General features: G+C 41.1%; 1 protein-coding gene across 4 annotated transcripts in view; it reads right to left on the bottom strand.

Annotated features, from left to right (window-relative positions):
* The window catches only part of LOC110674038 (cadherin-87A), an 869,996-nt gene extending 858,038 nt beyond the window's left edge, over window positions 1–11,958 (bottom strand). For 3 of the 4 annotated variants that reach the window (XM_021837330.1, XM_021837335.1, XM_021837332.1), the window contains exon 1: window positions 11,418–11,958. The gene's annotated coding sequence lies outside the window, so the exon portion shown is untranslated. Of the gene's footprint in view, window positions 1–3,627; window positions 4,260–11,417 lie in introns of those variants that run through there. The other variant, XM_021837333.1, reaches the window with a different exon arrangement.
* Window positions 11,959–13,930: the final 1,972 nt, after the last annotated feature.

Genomic DNA, 13,930 nt, shown 5'->3' on the forward strand with positions numbered 1-13,930 from the left:
GTTAAAAAAAACCCCTTTGAAGATTCCTACATCGGTGTACGAATCCTAAAATCGGTGTACGAATTATTGTAGGGTTTCTTGGAAAATATTGAAACGATTTTTTTCAAAAACTGTGTAATGAATCTTTGTGGAAGGACTCCTGTAGCATATGTGAGAAATCTTCTAACTAATCTTCCAACTGGCGAAAATCCTGGAACGATCACTAGGATTTTTTTTTTCAGAATAATCTATGTCAAAATTGCTGGAGGTAGTGGCGTTGGAGCGCTCTAAGATTTTCTACACCAAATTGTGGAGAATTTCCTCTAAGAATCCCTTGGAAATAATTGGTAGCATCCCTGTAAATGTTCGTGAAAGTGTTCCAGAAAGTATATCTGAAAAAAAACACAAGAATTCCTCGGGATCTGAGAAAAGTTTCGTTAAGAACTTGTGTAATAGTTGCGTAACAGTCTCTAAAGGTTTCTCTGAAGCTTCTAAAAGTTTGCATCAGTATTTACTGTAAGCATATTAAGCTAAATTAGTGAGTTAAGAGACCATTTTGATTAAAATGAGGGCTTTAGAAACCTTAATTAAAAATAGAGATCTACAATAAAAAAGTGACCATGACTCTAAAAGGTAGAAGGTCCCTACCATGTGGGGAACGAGAATCTATGACATTTGGTCGAATGACGTTTAGTCGAAAGTGCATTTGGTCGAATGGACATTTCGTCGAATGGACATTTGGTCGAAAGGAATTTAATTGGTCTAATAATCATCGATTTAAAGAACACAAACCCAACTGAAATCCAAGGGACCATCGAGTTAGCAATGAAACTCTCTAATTCAATAACGAGATACGGGATATCGAATAAGAGAGTTGATTGTAATTCGTCTAAAGATTCCTCATGTAGCTCCATCAGAAATTTTCCTAACATTTTATCCACGTATTACTCCTACAAACTCTCACGAAAATTTCTTCCGTATTTTAAATTAAATGCAGCACAGATTCGACTCGCACTTTTAAAAAACAGGACAAAAATACTAACCGTAGAATATATAATGTGTTTAATCAATACAGTTCTCTTGGGGCTTCATGATCGTAGTATCAATAACTACAGGATAACACTTAGATCAGGATACAAGCCAGTTACAATAGAGATGTTCTCTCGATGCAACATCAGAGCCCGAACGGTCAAGACTGACAGTAATTAAGTGAGTGATTGCCTAATAATTGCCCGATAAATTAATGATTACTGACGGCTAAAAGTAACTGGACATTCATTGTTCGCCGAGTAACGACCACAAAACCCACCACAGCGTCAGTACGAATTCGAAACAGTGACTGTCTCTGTACACCATTCGAGGTCATATGCATTAAACGAAAACGAAACAATATTGTATGCTGGTCTTATACAGACATGTACCTATGTACCAAACAAAAATTACCCCCGCATGCAATCATTATCTTCCGTATGGGCAGGGAACGAATGCAGTGGCATTTCTTCAAGGCGATATATGGAAGCAAATTTGGAGACTTACATCACCCACAGAGTTTGCCACTGCGGTTTCGCAGTGTTTCTCTCAACACAATCGAACTGATTCTTCTCACATGATTATTACAGGGCTGGTAGCGAATGAGTCTAAAATGAGGAACTTTAATAATCTCTTACCTGGGCAAATAGACCAAAAATTACCAAACAGGAATCAAGAAAATCAAAAGAAATTTCACGGAAATTAGGAGCTAAGAGTTTCATACATTCATATAATTTGACCAGATATGACTTATCTTTTCTTATCAATGCCTGTGTATTTATTTCAGTTTTTTTACAGGAATTTAATTAGAAATAATTCAAGTCCGAAGAAGAAAGGATCATGAAATTGACTTTGAATTCCTCCGAAAAAAAAAATCGTTTCATTGATATCTTGGAGCATTATACCTGGATTTTATAAAGTGATTATTCCATCGATTTCGCTAGGACTTAAAGGGTGTCCACGATGAAATTGCCACACTATGAAATTGCTCTAACTTTTTAACCATTGGGTAGAATTTAATGAAAATTTGGGTGGATTTAGTTCATAGTGCATTATTTACAAGTTTTAAAGTCCTGTGATCAAAACTCGCGGAAATGGAGTCGAAAGAACAGCTCGTGCGTGATAAAATCTTGCGCATTCATCACGAGAACAAGGATCTCTCGCATCGTTCCATCGCTAAAACGTTGGGAATCGCGAATTCCACGGTGTCGCGAGTGATTAAGCGGTTCGAGAAACGATTGACCACCGATCGAAAGCCCAGAAGTGAAGGAAAAAGTATTCCGTACAACACCAAAAATCACAACCGCGTAGTTGGGGCCTTCAACCGAAACCCGAACGCCTCCGTTCGGGATGTGGCTAAGAACCTGCACCTAAGCCGAAGTTTTGTCCAGAAGGCCAAAACTAAGGCTGGGCTTCGAACGTTCAAGGTACAAAAGGCCCCTAATCGCGACAAGAAGCAGAACAAGTTCGCCAAAACCCGTGCCAGGAAGTTGTACCTCAACATGCTGACGAAAGTTGAGTGCTGCATCATGGACGACGAAACATATGTGAAGGCCGACTTCAAACAGATCCCCGGCACCCTGTTTTTCACGGCCAAGGATAAGTTCAGCGTTCCGGAGCATGTCCGCACTCAGAAAATGTCCAAATTCCTAGTTTGGCAAGCCATCTGCACGTGCGGGAAGCGGAGTGCACCTTTCGTGACCCAGGACACGATGAACGGACAGATATACATGAAAAAGTGCCTCCAGAAGCGGCTGCTTCCTCTGCTGAAAGCCCACAACGTCCCAACAATCTTCTGGCCGAATTTGGCCTCATGCCACTACTCCAAGGACGTGCTGAAGTGGTATGCGGACAATAAGGTCAATTGCGTGCCGAAAATGTTCAACCCTCCCAACACTCCGGAGCTCCGGCCCATCGAGAAGTACTGGGCGACTATGAAGCAGCACCTTCTTAAACGACCTAAGGTAGTGAAGACAATCGAGGAACTGAAGAAAGTATGGGTTTACATGCAAAAAACGGCTGATTCACAGGTTGTGCAGAATCTTATGGCCGGGGTTAAGGCCAAGGTGCGGTCATTTGCGTATGGACTGTAAATAAAATACGAGTAAAATGGTAAAATGAAGTTCAATAGTTATTTTTCAATCTCTGAAAATTTGATGGCAATCGGATGAAAACTCGAATTTTGCGAATCAATTTTGTGTGAGGCAATTCCATCGTGAACACCCTTTAGATCCCCATATTAGTACGTTGTAAACAATTCAACCAGAACGTTCTTTAGATATGCGTCCAGAGATTTGACACAAAATTGTAGTTTAGAAGTTCTCTAAGATTCCTCCAGAAATTCTTTCAGAAATTTTCCAAGTATGACCCAACAGCTGTTTTGAAATCATTGTTTCAGAGATGGGTTCTATGAAGAATATAGATTTTTAGAGAATCGCATTAAAATAGTGAACAAGTCTCTAAAAAAGCTGTTATAATATTTGAGACACTAAACATGTGTAAATTACTGTTTTTTATGGATAAAAACTATAAAAATTGCTATTGTTGGCAAAGTTATGTTTTCCCATCTAGATTACCAGGTAAAACATTTTTTTTATGTGAATGAACAATATTACTTACCTTCATAGAAATTAGAGTTGAATCGCTCGTCGTAATCGGCAAAAAGTGAATAGATGATCAATTTTGGGGACTTGTTTTGGCTATTACTTAACCAAACCCCGTGATTGGAGTCTTCTAAAATCTAATCACATACAAACATTGATATAATTGCTTTGAAGCGAATTGGTGCCCAAAACTATACACCGACAAAACTATTTTTCTATCCACTAATCACAATTGATTGAGAATTAAAACTAAAAGCCAATTCACATGTGCTGGGCCCCACTTCAGTTTCACCATCAGCACAACCCGACAAGCCAAATTGAATTTATCACTCAATTGCCCCGTTTCATACAATTAAACTAATTGACTTTGGCCGCAACCTCTCATGCACACTACACACATCAAGGGGCACCCACATCCAAGTGATGCGCCTTCATAATCTTCCGCCAACAAGCCAAAACTAGCTCCACAATGATTCCGGGGAGCACCAGCAACCTGCGTGTATCCATAAGCTTTGCTAATCTCCGTTCTAGCATCGGTAGTTGGTGCATCAAAACCACAGACAAAAAATGGTTCGGATTTAACGTTTAAATCGTTTCAAAGAACTCGACGCAACGCTCGCTCAGGGTTCTTCTTGAGAGGAGGCATCACACGCTATTACTCGCTACCCGACCAGAATCGCATAACAAGATTATAACACGTTTCCTATCAACAGCAATTTGAAAGGAAGTAGATATTTGTTTATTTATATTGTTATTGCTTAAATTTGATAAATATTTTGCAACATATTTATAACAACATTTTTCGAGTTTTTGACATTGCAATTGTACGTTTCTTGTAAATAACTGCTTAGTCTATGAAAAGATGTAATAATTTTGTTATTTTATCAAATCCTAGACATGCATTTTTCTAAAATTCTGTTATAACGATATAAAGATTTTTATATTCTTGATTTATTTGGTCATTTTTTTGATATAAAAGATAAAAACATTCTGTTATAATCTAGTTTCATCTTGGTCGGGTACTGCCGTTGTGTTGTCGGCCCTTCAATGACGACGACGACGAACAACCGACAGCCGGTAAATTGCTGAAGGGAGTGAGTGAGTGTAATTGTTCTGGTGGTGTTGTGCCACTCATTGCTCTCTCTTTCGGTGCAGCTTGCTGTTGTTTTATATTGCTTCCTTTGATGCATTTAGCCGACACTTCTGCTTCTCGTTTGGTTTTGGCTTGGTTGGTGGGTTGGTACTTAGGCTCTTCTTCATTCTATGTTGCACTGAATCTACGACGAACTGTGATTAAAACGCTGAGCTACGGGTTCTGGAGCTGAATCGCGAAAGGCCACAAAGGCACGCTGTGGCTGATGCAGGATTTTTTAAAGATAATTTTGACGTTCCAAGCTTTTCTAAGCTTCTGTTGGAAGCTTTTCCAATTTTCTGTTGAAAGCTTTTCAAAACTTCTGATGGAAGCTATTCTAAATTTCTGTTAGAAGCTTTTCCAAGCTTATAATGGAAGCTATTCAAGCTTTACTAAGCTTCTATTGTTATTTTTACTAAGCTTCATTTGATTTTTTTCTAAGCTTCATTTGGAAACTTTTCCAAGCTTCTGTTGGAAACTTTTCCAAGCTTTTGTAGGAAACTTTTCCAAGCTTCTGTTGGAAGCTCTTCCTAGCCTCGATTAAAAGCTATACCAAGCTGATGGAAGCTATTACAAGCTTCTGTTGGAATCATTTCCAAGCTTCTTTTGGAAAATTCCAAGCTTCTGTTGGAAGTTTTTCCAAGCTTCTGTTGGAAGCTTTTTCAAGCTTCTGCTGGAAACATTTCCAAGCTTCTGCTGGATCCTTTTCCAAGCTTCTGCTGGAAGCTTTTTCAAGCTTCTGCTGAAAGCTTTTCAAAACTTCTGCTGGAAGCTCTTCCAAGCTTCTGCTGGAAGCTTTTTCAAATTTCTGCTGGAAGCTTTTTCAAGCTTCTGCTGAAAGCTTTTAAAAACTTCTGCTGGAAGCTCTTCCAAGTTTCTGCTGGAAGCTTTTCCAAACTTCTGCTGGAAGTTTTTTCAAACTTCTGCTGGAAGATTTTCCAAGTTTCTGCTGGATGTTTTTCAAAGCTTCTGTTGAAAGCATTTCCAAGCTTATGATGGAAGCTTTTCCAAGCTTTGGTTGTAAGTTTTTCCAAGCTTCTGTTGGAAGCTATTCCAAGCTTCTGTAGGAAGCTATTCCAAGCTTCTGTTGGCAGCTTTTCCTAGCTTCTGTTGGAAGCTTTTCCAAGCTTATGTTGGAAGCTATTCCAAGCTTCTGTTGGAAGCTTTTCCAAGTTTCTGTTGGATGCTTTTCTAAGCTTCTGTGGGAAGCTATTCCAAGCTTTTCCAAGCTCATGTAGTAAGCTTTTCCAAGCTTCTGTTGGAATCTGTAGGAAGTTTTTCCAAGCTTCTGTTGGAAGCTTTTCCAAGCTTCTGTGGGAAGCTTTTCCAAGCTTCTGTTGCAAGTTTTTTCAAGCTTCTGTTGGAAATTTTTGCAAGCTTCTGTTGTAAGCTTACAGAAGCTTCTTTCGGAAGCTTTTCCAAGTTTCTGTCAAAAGCTTTTCCAAGCTTCTGTCAAAAGCTTTTCCAAGCTCCTGCTGAAAGCTTTTCTAAGTTTCTGATGGCAGCTTTTCCAAGCTTCTGTTGGCAGCTTTTCCAAGCTTCTGTTGGATGTTTTTCAAAGCTTCTGTTGAAAGCTTTTCCAAGCTTCTGATGGAAGCTATTCCAAGCTTCTGCTGGAAGCTATTCCAAGCTTCTGCTGGAAGCTTTTCCAAGCTTATGCTGGAATCTATTCCAAGCTTCTGCTGGAAGCTTTTCCAAGCTTCTGCTGGAAGATTTTCCAAGCTTCTGTTGGATGATTTTCAAAGCTTCTGTTGGAAGCTTTTTCAAGCTTATGATGAAAGCTTTTCCAAGCTTTTGTTGTAAGTTTTCCCAAGCTTTTGTTGGAAGCTATTCCAAGCTCACGTAGGAAGCTTTTCCAAGCTTCTGTTGGAATCTGTAGGAAGTTTTTTCAAGCATCTGTTGAAAGCTTTTCCAAGCTTCTGTGGGAAGCTGTTTCAAGCTTCTGTTGGAAGCTTTTCCAAGCTTCTAATGGAAGCTTTTCCAAGCTTCTGTTTGAAGTTTTTTCAAGCTTCTGCTGGAAGCTCTTCCAAGCTTTTGCTGGAAGCTTTTCCAAGCTTCTGCTGGAAGTTTTTCAAAACTTCTGCTGGAAGCTTTTCCAAGCTTCTGCTAGAAGATTTTCCAAGCTTCTGTTGGATATTTTTCAAAGCTTCTGTTGGAAGCTTTTCCAAACTTATGATGGAAGCTTTTCCAAGCTTTTGTTGTAAGCTTTTCCAAGCCTTTGTTGTAAGTTTTTCCAAGCTTCTGTTGGAAGCTATTCAAAGCTTTTGTCGGAAGCTTTTTCAAGCTTCTGTTGGAGATTTTTTCAAGCTTCTGTTTGAAATTTTTGCAAGCTTCTGTTGTAAGCTTACACAAGCTTCTTTCGGAAGCTTTTCCACGCTTCTGTGAATAGCTTTTTCAAGCTTCTGCTGAAAGCTTTTCCCAGCTTATGTTGGAAGCTATTCCAAGCTTCTGTTGGAAGCTTTTCGAAGCTTCTGTTGGAAGCTTTTCCAAGCTTATGTTGTAAGCTATTCCAAGCTTCTGTTGGAAGCTTTTCTAAGATTCTGTTTGAAGCTTTTCTAAGCTTCTATGGGAAGCTATTCCAAGCTTTTGTAGGAAGCTTTTCCAAGCTCATGTAGGAAGCATTTCCAAGTTTCTGTTGGAATCTGTAGGAAGTTTTTCCAAGCTTCTGTTGGAAGTTTTTCCAAGCTTCTGTTGGAAGTTTTTCCAAGCTTCTGTGGGAAGCTATTCCAAGCTTCTGTTGAAAGCTTCTGTTGGAAATTTTTGCAAGCTTTTGTTGTAAGCTTACACAAGCTTCTTTCGGAAGCTTTTCCAAGCTTCTATCAAAAGCTTTTCGAAGCATCTGCTGAAAGCTTTTCCAAGTTTCTGATGGCAACTTTTCCAAGCTTCTGATGGAAGTTGTCCAAGCTTCTGTTGGAAGCTATTCCAAGCTTCTGCTGGAAGCTTTTCCAAGCTTCTGTTAAAAACTTTGCCAAGCTTCTGGTGGAAGATTTGCCGAGCGTCTGGTGGAAGCACTTCTAAGCATCTGTACGAAGTTTTTCCAAGCTTCTATTGGAGGTTTTTCCAAGCTTCCGTTGGAAGTTTTTCCAAGCTTCTGTTGGAAGCTTTTCAAAGCTCCTGTTGGAAGCTTTTCCAAGCTTCTTTTGGAAGCTTTTCCAAGCTTCTGTTGGAAGCTTTTCAAAGCTTCTATTGGAAGCTTTTCCCAGCTTCTGTTTGAAACATTTCCTTCTTCTGATTGAAGCTTTTCTGAGCTCTGTTTGAAGCTTTGCCGAGCTTCAGTAGAAAGCTTCTCAAAGCTTCTGTTGGAAGTTTTTCCAAGCTTTAGTGGGAAACTTTTCCAAGCTTCTGTTGGAAGCTTTTCCAAGCTTCTGTTGGAAGCTTTTCCAAGCTTCTGCTGGAAGCTTTTCCAAGCTTCAGTAGAAAGATTTTTAAAGCTTCTTTTGGAAGCTTTTCCAAACTTTTGTTGGAAGCTTTTACGAGCTTCTGTTGGAAGCTTTTCCAAGCTTCTATTGGAAGCTTTTCCAAGCATCTGTAAGAAGCTGTTCCAAGCTTCTGTTGGAAGCTTTTCCAAGCTTCTGATGGTAGCTTCTCTAAGCTTCTGTTGGTAGCTTCTCCAAGCTTCTGTTATAAGCTTTTCCAAGCTTTTGTTGGAAACTTTTCCAAGCTCTGTTGGAAGCTCTTCCAAGCTTCTAATGGAAGCTCTTCCAAGCTTCTCCAAGCTTCTGTTGGAAAATTTTCCAAGCTTCTGCTCGGAGCTTTTCAAAGCTTCTGTTCGGAGTTTTTCCAAGCTTCTGTTCGAAGCATTTCCAAGCTTCTGTTCAAAGCTTTTCCTAGGTTATGTTCGAAGCTTTTCCAAGTTTCTATTGGTAGCTTTTCCGAGCTTCTATCGCAACCTTTTTCAAGCTTTTATCGCAAGCATTTTCAAGTTTCTATAGGAAGCTTTTCTAAGCTCTGTTGGAAGCTTTTCTAAGCTTTTGTTGCAAATTTCTCGAGCTTCTGTTGGAATTATTTCCAAGCTTCTGTTCGAAGCTTTTCCAAGCTTCTGCTGGAAGCTTTTCTAAGCTTCTGTTAGAAACTTTTCAAGCTTCTGTTGAAAGCATTTCCAAGCTGACACTGGAAGCTATTTCAAGTTTCTGTTAGAAGTTATTCCAGGCCTCTATTAAAAGCATTTCGAAGCTTCTGTTGGAAGCTTTTCCAAGCTTCTGTTTGAAGCTTTTCCAAGCCTCTGTTGAAAGCTTTTACAAGCTTCTGTTGGAAGCTTATAAGAGCTTCTGTTGAAAGCTATTACAAGCTTCTGTTGAAAGCTATTTCAAGCTTCTATTAGAAGCCCTTCCAAGTTCTATTGGAAGCTTTCAAAGCTTCTGTTGGAAGCTAATCCACGCATCTGTTGGAAGCTTTTTCAAATTTCTGTTGGAAGCTTTTCCAAGCTTCTGTTTTAAGCTTTTCCAAGCTTTTGTTTAAAGCTCTTGAAAGCTTATAGTAGAAGCTATCTTTCATGTTATGTTATTCTTCCAGAAACTCTATATTCTCTTCAAATTTGTTTAGAAAACTATACATATTTAAAAAGAAATCCAGAATGAAATCTGTCAAAAAATACACCTTCATTTGTCAGGAGTCCTTCGATTTTGCGAGATTTTTTTCAGCGATTTATTTCAAATCTGATATATTTGTTCAACGATTCTCCAGTTAGATCGTGTAGCAAACGCAAAAGCCTTATTTTTCAAGTCATAATTTATTGTTTTTGAAAGTAATTTCATAGCAAGACAATTGTACCTATATCAAATCTACAGATTGTGTCTCACTTATTTTTTATGCATTTTTCAGTTTCCCATAAACCCAACAAAAATTAACCGCAACAAAACCCCCACCAAAATCCCCACAATCAGCTACAGCGTGCCGTTCTCCTTCTCCGTCAAGATCGTGCTCTACGTTATTTACCCTCGTCGTTTACTCCATTACACTTAATTCTTCGCCACTCTCTGTACTCCCACTGAGAATGTAGCCCATAGACACTGCACAGTCAAGCACCAAACATATCATTGCCATGAACTTTTTTGTCGTGCTTGAACTATAAAAAAAAATATAAAACAACCAGAACATTCACTTCAATCCAGCTGAGCTGAGCTGAGCGCGCGAGCACATTGCCAACGGGGCACAAAAAACACAGGCATGATCCAGCGAGGCAGGTATCGATTCCAGCTTTTTTTCTATTTTATTTCAGTGACACGTAACAGGTATCCACATCATCACACACACTCTTCCCAAGACTCCACCGGATCGGATTCTGGTTTCGATGGATGATAAGCATAGCATAACTCTTCTCCTCGCTCGCGCGTGCAACATAAACCTACTTCGAAACTAACAGAACGACATTCTTTCGCCCGGATCAATTTTCTTGCTTCATCTCTCTTCGGTTATTACTCCTGTTTTGCATATCTCCTACTTTTCGCTTCATTTACGGCATTCTTCTGGTATCCAATTGAGGGGCGATTCCAGTACCACATGAACGGGAAAGGGAAACCATTGGACAGTGATTTTTCTTCAGCTGATTTCGTGGTCGAAATAGAATAGTTCCTTCGAATTTATCACCAAAGATTGTTCAAAGAAGTGATATATATAATAAAATTTAAAAAAGTGATTATAGGAAATATGTTTTTCCGAATTGAAATACACGTTTGGTATTTCTCGTAGAAGGTTTCTAGAAGAGAACTCATCAAATAAAATTCTGCTGTTGGAATTACTTTGCGAATTACTCCATGAGTGATGTTTTGCATTAAAGTCACAAATGACAATTTTTTTCAACTCTATGCGAGTCAATTTCAGTAAGTAATTTAAAACAAATTAACTTGCTGACCAGTAAATTCAAAAGGCAAACAGGCAGCTATGGCAGTATATTTAACAAATCGTTGCAAAGTTCCAAAAACTTTGGTTTCAAATGGCGATGAAAGTTGATGATTGATGTGCCTAAGAATGATGATTGCAACTCCCCCACAACTCCCATCAAGTCGATCATTACGATAAACAAAAAAGTTTGGATCTCTTTTGAATTCGGATCCAGGTTTCAAATAATTTTCAGTAATAACAACTATTAGCTGTTACAAAATTAAATAGCTCGTCCTGTTTACCATTCAAAGAACGGGCATTCCAATTCAAAATAAACAAAATATTTGGTTCCATTAGAGAAATGTAATACAATAACAATTTTATTAGCAAATTTCAGTTAAAAAATCAAAATCAGAGGGAGACATTTTACTAGAAATATGTGCATTTTCTTTTCAGAACAAGCTTTGATGAAAGAATCGACGGTTTAGGAGCAATTCTATTTCGACCAGGAATTCAGCGAACAAAAATACTGTGCACGGCAAAAACTGCTAATTAACCCACTCATGTGAAAAAAAATTCATCTCAACCAGCACAAAGTTACAGCATTTTTTTACGGCGACTACCACCCACCAAACCAACCCAACCACCGAATAATGCAACGCAATGCACATACGCGAACATGGCGCAAAGGAATTTTGCTCAACTTTCTCACATGGATTATTCACTCGCTGCAGCGCTGACTAGAATTCCAGTAATGCTCCCCACACCCATCAGCACAGCTTAAATTTGAAGGCACATCCATTATTCAACCCCCGCCGAACGACAAAACGAAACAGCAGAAAAAAAAATCTCACCACTTCAAACACCAAACCATGAAACTCGGTCGGCTACACCACGAAGCGACGACGGTGGCTGCGAGCGAGCAGATGAGATTCGACTCGGCGAACTCCGGGAACTCGGACGGCGACGGATAACGGTAAATTTACACCAAATTAAGCTCTTCCACCTCGGCGGGTCGGGTTCGCACTCTCAAACCAAACACTGACCGATTCTTCTCGCAGCCAAACCGGTTCTCGACCCGGCTTCACTGATATTCACCCGTTTTTCTTTCACTCAATCTTTGTCAAACTGATGCTCTGCGCTTTTCCTCGTCTCCCCGCAGTATCCAAATGGGAGGGTTTTAAAGCCACATACAGGAAAAACAATATCCATTCACTTCGATGCCCGCCTCACACGGAACCCGAAGAAAGTAACCACCAGCAAAGCTCTATGGAGTCGTTACCTTCCCGAAGAAAAACATAAAACAACGGCACGCGGTAAAACGACGCAAAGCGAAACGCACGATCACCGAACGATATCAACCGACGTGGTCACAAGCCAACACGAAACTGACGAAGCGGGTGATCGTGTGCGATGGATTGGCTTCACCGGCGCAGCATGCCATGAATGATCGACCTCCTCAACGACGGCACGTTGGAGTTGGACGCAGCGTACGATCGAAGCCCGACTAGGCTGGTTCGGAAATGGAAGAAATCCTCAGTGAAATACAGTAAAATACACTTAAACGCATAACTTGTGATCTCGCCCTAAAAGCCATTGGTTACCGAGTGTGTAGCTTGTTGTTACCAAGCAAACGAATGGATTTACACGTTATTCACCAATTTGAAAGCACGCACAATTTTAATTATGGACTTACTAGTCCGATTGAAAATCAAGTTACTTAGGATTTCGAAAATATTCTCAATCAATAGAACGTTTTCGAAAATTCCTGGTAGACTGATTTGCCGATCGGAGTTGGATCGGAGTTCAATTATGATTCTTTTTTTCGAGTGAAACCAATGTTTATTATATGCAACATATAAAAAGGACTAAAGGCGCAAATCACTACTTGAGCATTCCTCTTCATTCACTTAGGAGTGGGAGATTTTTGTGAGTCCTATTATCTGAGTTTGCTGTTGCAAACCTGGAGCGTCTGTACTCCACGTTAGGAGCGGCTCACAACAGCGTCTGTTCCCCATGTCAGGGGCGGCTGATCATCGTCCGAGTGCCAGAGAAGGACTCTAAGCTAAACAGCGCACTATGGCCCTCCGAACATTTAGGGGGAATGGTCCTCCGGAAATCTAGGGGGTTGGTGTCAGGCCCTGCGAGCCAGCCGTAAAAACACATCAGCACAGGAACGTCAACGAGAGAATACGGACCGGAACAATCGGCAAAGACCACAGCGACGAAAATGGACTAGCGATTGGAAACTCGGTACGTGGAACTGCAAATCTCTCAACTTCATTGGAAGTACTCGCATACTCTCCGATGTACTGAAGACCCGCGGTTTCGACATCGTAGCGCTGCAGGAGGTGTGCTGGACAGGAGCATTGGTGCGAACGTTTAGAGGTAATCATACCATCTACCAGAGCTGCGGCAACACACGCGAGCTGGGAACAGCTTTTATAGTGATGGGTGACATGCAAAGGCGCGTGATCGGGTGGTGGCCGATCAATGAACGAATGTGCAAGTTAAGAATCAAAGGCCGATTCTTTAACTTCAGCATAATCAACGTGCATAGCCCACACTCCGGAAGCACTGATGATGACAAGGACGCATTTTACGCGCAGCTCGAACGCGAGTACGACCGCTGCCCAAGCCACGACGTCAAGATCATCATAGGAGATTTGAATGCTCAGGTTGGCCAGGAGGAGGAGTTCAGACCGACGATTGGAAAGTTCAGCGCCCACCGGCTGACGAACGAGAACGGCCTACGACTGATAGATTTTGCCGCCTCCAAGAACATGGCCATTCGTAGCACCTATTTCCAGCACAGCCTCCCGTATCGGTACACCTGGAGATCACCTCAGCAGACAGAATCGCAAATCGACCACGTTTTGATCGATGGACGGCACTTCTCCGACATAACCGACGTCAGAACCTATCGTGGCGCCAACATTGACTCCGACCACTACCTGGTGATGGTGAAACTGCGCCCAAAACTATCCGTCATCAACAATGTACGGTACCGACGCCCGCCCCGGTACAATCTCGAGCGGCTGAAACAACCGGATGTCGCCAATGCGTACGCGCAGCATCTTGAGGCAGCGTTGCCGGATGAGGGCGAGCTCGATAGGGCCCCTCTTGAGGACTGCTGGAGGACAGTCAAAGCAGCCATTAACGACGCTGCCGAAAGCGTTGTCGGATATGTGGAACGGAGCTCAAGAAACGATTGGTTCGACGAGGAGTGCCAAGAGGTTTTAGAGGAGAAGAATGCAGCGCGGGCTGCAATGCTGCAGCATGGTACGCGGCAAAACGTGGAACGATACAGACTGAAGCGGAAACAGCAAACCCGCCTATTCCGGGACAAAAAGCGCCGCCTGGAAGA

Source organism: Aedes aegypti, chromosome 1 (assembly GCF_002204515.2).
Source record: "Aedes aegypti strain LVP_AGWG chromosome 1, AaegL5.0 Primary Assembly, whole genome shotgun sequence".
NCBI lineage: Eukaryota > Metazoa > Arthropoda > Insecta > Diptera > Culicidae > Aedes > Aedes aegypti.